The sequence below is a fragment of the Perca fluviatilis genome, chromosome 17, assembly GCF_010015445.1.
Source record: "Perca fluviatilis chromosome 17, GENO_Pfluv_1.0, whole genome shotgun sequence".
Classification (NCBI taxonomy): Eukaryota; Metazoa; Chordata; class Actinopteri; order Perciformes; family Percidae; genus Perca; species Perca fluviatilis.
The window spans coordinates 19,587,292-19,593,788 of record NC_053128.1 but is presented as its reverse complement, the minus strand read 5'-3'; the positions used below and the strand labels follow the sequence as shown (position 1 = coordinate 19,593,788).

General features: G+C 38.2%; 1 long non-coding RNA gene across 1 annotated transcript; it reads right to left on the bottom strand.

Moving 5' to 3' along the window:
* Window positions 1-76: 76 nt before the first annotated feature.
* Window positions 77-3,047, bottom strand: LOC120546000. The gene is made up of 3 exons (XR_005636770.1): window positions 2,974-3,047; window positions 1,830-1,911; window positions 77-151 (listed from the first exon to the last, which is right to left on the bottom strand). It is a non-coding gene; the product is annotated as an uncharacterized LOC120546000 (long non-coding RNA).
* Window positions 3,048-6,497: the final 3,450 nt, after the last annotated feature.

Sequence of the window (6,497 nt, the reverse complement as noted above, 5' to 3'; positions counted from 1 at the left end):
AATGCAAAAATTGTAATATATACAAATGACCACCTTTTAATGACACACGCACGCTTTGGTCCCACCAGTCACTCTTTGTAAATTGATGTCACATTTCCAGGTCCTCCATTCCCTTCAAGAACTTTGTGGTTGCTTTATACACATCCATCATCTATGAACAGAACAAAGTCAAGGACATAGAAAAAAAAAGAAAAAAAATATATCAACAATCCTCTTCAAGCTGCAAAATCTAAAATTATTAAAAAGTAGCACTTGCCATAAGAACACAAAAGGAGCCCTATAGACACTCCTCTGTGTAGCATTGCAGTGAATCAAGAGGCCATCCTGGAGCCACACACTCACTAGTTATGTGCAGGTGCAAAGCCCTGACGGAGGGGGAGCCAAACACAAACCACCATGAAGGCAGAGTGGCTCATTAGACACAACCATGTACCCCTCAACCAATGATGGTTCTAAACACAAATTAATGTTGTAATGTCTCTGTAACTGCTGGTGTGAATAAGCATGCTAACAAGTTCACCACTATACTGTATCAACTTAGGGTCAGCGTTGTTTACTCAACTTATTTCAGCTAGCCCCAAGTGGACAAAAACAAAAAACGTTTTTTGCAGGTTTAAGATATTCGGGCTAGCTTCTTTGAGTGCTATGTGTGGATTTGAAAACCACCAGTCTTACTCCATGACATCACGAGATGAAATCTAAACGAATGTTGTCTCACACACTGAGTACTGTTTCGCCAAGGGTGGCTGCAGGGCTCAACGCTAAAACCTACATAACGTGACATTTTCGCACATTTGTAAAACTTAACATCATGCTAGAGGAGCAAGACTGCTAGAAGCAATGTTGCAAACAAGCAAACTAAAGCAGGTCTCACATTTTGTACTTCAGTTGCCACAAAAGCAGAACATTATAATAAATCACAGAGAGGTCACTGACAATGTGAACAAAACAAAAAGCAGAGCATCTGCCATTAAATGGCACACTGGAGAAAGAATTGCTCTAGACACCCGCTAATTAAATTGTTAACACCCAATCATAATTAAGACAGAGACATATAATGTAGAACATATGTTTACCAGTCAGCAGATGTCATTTCTATGGTACGGTTCTCTTTTAAGGTTCCAGCACCTAAAGGGGAACTGCCAAACCCATTTTACACATCAAAGTTTACAGGTCTCAAGTAGTACTACTGTATATGGAAAAAGTTGTATAAAGCCTTTTGTCTGCTGAGGGAGCTGCACAAAATTAAACTGATGAATTGTGATGTCATGCAATGATATGAGCAAGAATTTTTTTTGTAAAATGGTTTTGTGAAAAGTAATCCATTTTATATTTTCTTTGTCAGTGTCAATTTTATGTTATACATTTTATAGATAATGTTTTTTGGTTAAGCTAGAATGTTGTGAAATGTTGCATTTTACAATGTAGACACTGCATCTGTCAAAAATATAGACACATATGGTACATTTATACTTAGATTGTATACACACACACACACACACACAAATGACTAAACAACAAAAAGTATAAACTCAAGATGGTGTACCCCTATTTAAAACAATATCTTAATCGCATAATTTACTGTATTGTACATGATGCAGTTTTGCTAGAGTAGTGTCTTCTCTTAAGCCCTTTACATGTGCTCTTGCAACTGCCTTTGCCTGCTTATTAGCAGCATCACTGCACAACAATAGACAGGCTGTTTTCCAGCTGTATTTATAACTAACTTGGTTCACAGTATAAAATGTGTGGAAAGCATGAAAACAATGTGTCAATTATATTTATAGAAGGATTTGAACATTATTGCGTATTTGATATTGATAGCTTACCCTCACGATCGTCCAATGATGCAAATATCCAAATCCTTTTCCAGCAGTGCAACAGCATTTTTAGCCTCTTCCCCAAAGGAAGCTGCAAGTCAGAAGAAACACTTCTCCTTCACTGCTTAATACTTTTCATGGTCAATATGCGCATAAAGAGTTTAATTTATATGTCTTAATTTAACATTTGTACATATTGCAACTTTGTCTCACAATCATCACACGTAATACATACAATTTCTTTTGACCAGAAGATGTCCCTTGTGAACACTTGAAGTCTCAAAAAAAATGAACACCTCTTAAAAAGCATTTAGTTGGAAAGACTTAGTTCCTCAAGAAATGCCCATCATCAACATGAACTTGATGTCATGTAAATACTTATTCTGTTGTCTATGTTCAGCCTATGAGATATTTCCAAACTGATTACCTGCACCAGTTACTTGGTCAGGCGGTGAAGGCAAAAAAAATAAAAATAAAAATAAAAATAAAAAGGTCTTGATGTTGCTTCACAGTCTAATGTTGAGTCCAGTTGTTTTCAGCAGTGCAATTGCAGCTGCATAATTAGTGCAGAAGAGCTTGAGGAAACAAAAGTCTATCAAAAAGCACTTGGCTATACCCTTTAGAGTGTGTGTTCAACGCCAGCATGCCACTATCTGCACTGAATTGGCCAATCACTTGAAAAAGGGTCCAAACTCTTGCTTTTATAACCCATAACTCCTCCTACTACAGGTAACACCACTTAATAAATCAATGAAATCACAGAAGTCATGTCATGTTCCTAAAAATGTAAATATCATGATTTAACAGTGCATTAATCTCAGTAAACATGTCAAACAGATTAAATTTACCAAACAAATGCTCCAAAACTATAGTTTACTTATAAAAACATCACAAAACATCCCTCTACCTATCTCACACTTTGCCAGGCCCTGGGTCTGAAACTGGAGATGATGTGTGCTGCAGGCACAGACCAACTGAACTAAATAAAGATGTTAAATCCAAATCTGTGTCATATTTTCTGAATAAGAAGCAATACAAACTGTGTGATATTTTACAAACATCTTACAAACTCCCAAAGTATCAGTCAATGCATATTACTAAAGAACAGACACTTTAATACTGCCTATGAGATGAGTTTGTTTGTACGTCTTACTTGGTGTAGAGGGCGTGGGGTATTCCAGGGATCTATTCAAGGAAGCAGGTTACCTTGGGAGCTGTGGATTACCATCCATGTATATTGCATTTGAATTTAAGTCTCCTTCTTCCTTGAGGTTTTATGGCAGCTAGCATCCTTGTAGTTGCATTACTGCCATCTTCTGGTGCTTTCTGCCCTGCACCCTACCTCCACACTCAGAGTAGCATTCATTCTTGTGTCCTATACATTGTGACTCTGTCATCACTTCCTGTCTCACTACTGCTTTTTTTTTCCTGCACACACTCTATGGTTTCAGAATCTTGCTATTCTCAAACAGTTTTGACATTTTTCCTGTCAGTTGAAGAATGCTCTTTACATTAGTGTCCAAATTCTCAATCTGGTCTGTTTACAGGGTTCTAACCTGGTTACTTTCCTGGTTCTTCTTATAAATGCCTTCCCCTTTGTGTCATGCTACTCTTGAGTAATTTCCCTCTATGCTTTTTCCCTCTTCCAAAGTTTACTCTTTACTTCTATATTGCCGTTAACAAGCAGCATGTTTCTCAACTTTCTTATTTCCGATGAGGATTCAATCATTCTCTTGCCTGTTGATTGTGGCATTGAAACAGCTTTAAAGATGAGGTCAAGAACTAATTGCAGTACTACAAAACTATGTATTGCTCAGTTTTCTGAAAAACTTCTCAATGTTTTCAACTTTGATATGTTTAACAAATTCAGAAAGAGTTTCTTTCTGTCAACAAATGTCCATTCTTGTACATTACATAATTATTTACATCATACAAAACATTACAAAACAGTAATGTTTTATATTAGGGCCAGGTTTGGCACAATTCTCCACCCAGTCCCCCCCCCCCTAAGAGTAAGACAGATGTACAGTTACTTCCTCTCAGGTTCAGATTGTATTCTTTTCAGTTTAGCAGGGCTTGGCTTTTATCTTCAGTGTGTTGCATCCCTTTTATTAGCCTGAAAGTAACTGCCAGAGATTCAGAGCTGTTCCTGGACATACCAAAGAGGTAAAGGAAATACCTAATTCATAATTTCTGGATTTGACAGAGTCATAATTTGTGCATTTGAACATGTCAGAGTTGAAGGTGCTTTGACCTCACTGAAGTGAGACATGATGGCCCACAGACCTCCAGGATCTGTGAATGTGGCCATGGCTGGACCAGACCACACCACATGATTCCCATGCTCATTACCTCAGCTTGGTAGGTGGCTGGCCGTCTGCGATGTCAGTCTCTCTGTACATACGTTTGTGCTCTGGAGGCTCATGGTATTCTATCTCTATTATGCATATGCCATCCAACACGGTTTAGTTACACCTACAGCCCCATCACAGATCTACTGACAGGACTTACTTAGCTACGTGGTCATAAGCCGTCAAGGTTTTTTTTGGGATCTCATTAGATGCAACAGTTAATCTTCCTGGGGTTCCATTTAATAAAGTAATTTGATGTGATTATGTAAATCAAACAAAAGAGAAGGTATTACCCATATATACAAAGTACACATAAAACAGGTAATTTAATAATATAAAAGATAAAGTACTAGTCTGCAATATAATGAGCAGTACTGCAGCATACACATAACTACCTACTCTACAAATACAGCATAGGACACTTCCCCATTATATTTTTCTCAAACTATAGAAAACCATGTATCAGTACAAGTAGCCTGAAAGCTATCTATGACTCAACACTTCAAACACAGTTGCTGTTTTAACTATTATATGGATTTTATCTTTTACTTTTCTGTTTTCATCTAAATGTATGGATTTATAAAAGTATGTATTGAATTAAAAAAGCCTCTCAATTCTAGTTGTATGGTTTCATGTAGCATATTTACTGTTTCATGCTGTATTTTACTATTTTGTGCTGCCACAACTCTTAACTCACCAAACTATACTGATAAAATACACAGATGAAATATTAAGTAAACTTTTATAATCATGCAATTCCATTTGCTAATTGTTGTACTTCTCACACAGCACATCTCGGATGGAACACGTCATGCCATTAGTGAACCATTTAAAAGTATCACTAGAGGGCAGCAGAGGACATGTTATGCAACACAGCCACACATACCGGTACATGCGCTTCACTTAACTGACTAGCCAATATGTCAAGATGAACTAGATCCAGATGTGCTACAATTGCATTCATTTTAATGACATTTTAATTTCTACAATATTTTAAAAAGATGGTCTAGTGATAGAGCTCTTCTGACCTGATTAAATATATTAAAAGATTTTTTTTTTTTTTGATCTGTTTCATGAATATATCTGTTCCTCTAAACCCAGAAAACTGACCACTTTAGTCTGCCCCATGCCTGCACACTTCCACCACAACCTGTTGGGGGATGAGGACGACTGTGAGGTAGGAAACAGGGTGGGTGTGGGGGGGGGGGGGTTCATCAGGAAGTTGGAATGTGGGTCTCTGTGTGTGATGTGATTGTTAGCAGAAACGTGTCAGCCCCAAGCCCACCGCCACCAACCCTGAGCCCACAGTCCTGCTCGGGTTGTGAAAGTAGAGCTCTGTACGTGAATATCCATGCATGGGTGTGTGTCTGCGTATACACACAGTATACCTCTTAGCCCTGCACTGCTATGGAGGCCCAGATACCTTATCGTTGTCTTTCTAGTGGAACAAGGGTAAACTCACTCACGAGGTCGAGGGTGAAGGGAGGGAGGGGAGTAAAAAGACTCTGGGAAGGGGGCAGACCACAGGCCCATGTGTAGCCATGCTGCGTGAAACCATACTGGATTAGGAGAGAGTTTATAACTCTCCATCTTTCATGTAGAGAAGGTGAAAGACAGAGGAGGATGGTGGTGGGTGAGTGGGAGCGTTCATACTCCTCAACCAACAAGTGACGCATCAATCAGTATACATCTCTTTCCAGTCGTCATATTAACCTAACCTGCAGTTTTAGCATTGTTTCTAATGTCCTTCACTTTTTGTCACAACGCTGTAATGCTGCCTGTTCCTATAAAAAAGGTCATAATTTCAAACACAAAACTATATGACACACTTTGTATTATGCTGCTGGCAGTTTAGATATATTTTAAATCAAGGGGTTGGGCTTTAAAGGTGCAGTCTGTAGAACAGTATTGGCTTCTTTACTCATGTAGTTACATTGTCTCCTCATTTGACACTGGAATACACAAACAGCTGAGTGCTAAGTATTCATAAGCAACAGAACTTTATCCACACAAGAATGACTCACCATATTCCTTTGTTTATGTTTTAGAAATTCATGTTCATAAAATACACTCCATGCTTGTCTTAGACCCATTAATACTGTAGAGTGCAAATGAAAACACATTGCAGGCAGGAATGAATATATTTATACATTGTTTAAATAAAGAGACTTCAAATTCATACTTATTCTGTCAAATTAGGCAACTCCTTAGTGCCACCTGGAAAAGATCTAGCCTAAAAAAAAAATGCAATCTCTGCAGCTTTTGTTTTCCTTCTCTCCCTCTTTCCTCTTCTCTGGCTCCTGAGAGCCAAACTGTGGATGGGTTT